Here is a 359-nt window from a genome sequence, read left to right on the forward strand (position 1 = left end):
CAGGTGTTGGGCGGTGGACTAGGACAGATAAATAGTCCATTAAACATCATAAACAACCAAGGTGACAAGGCATCTCAGAAACAAAGAAACATAAGTATAATGGGCATTACCGAAGGCAAGGAAAAGGAGCAGGGACTAGAAAGCATTTTCAGACAAATAGTGGATGAGAATTTCCCAAATCTATGGAATGAGCTGGAGCTTGGAATTCAAGAAGTCAACAGAACACCCAATTATCTCAACCCCAAAAGGCCTTCACCAAGACATATTGGATTAAAGTTATCAAAAATCAGTGACAAAGAGAATTCTCAGGGCAGCCAGGAAAGGAAACAGTAACATATAAAGGAAAACCCATTATATTA

This window comes from Pteropus vampyrus, unplaced genomic scaffold, assembly GCF_000151845.1.
Source record: "Pteropus vampyrus isolate Shadow unplaced genomic scaffold, Pvam_2.0 Scaffold10, whole genome shotgun sequence".
Lineage (NCBI taxonomy): Eukaryota > Metazoa > Chordata > Mammalia > Chiroptera > Pteropodidae > Pteropus > Pteropus vampyrus.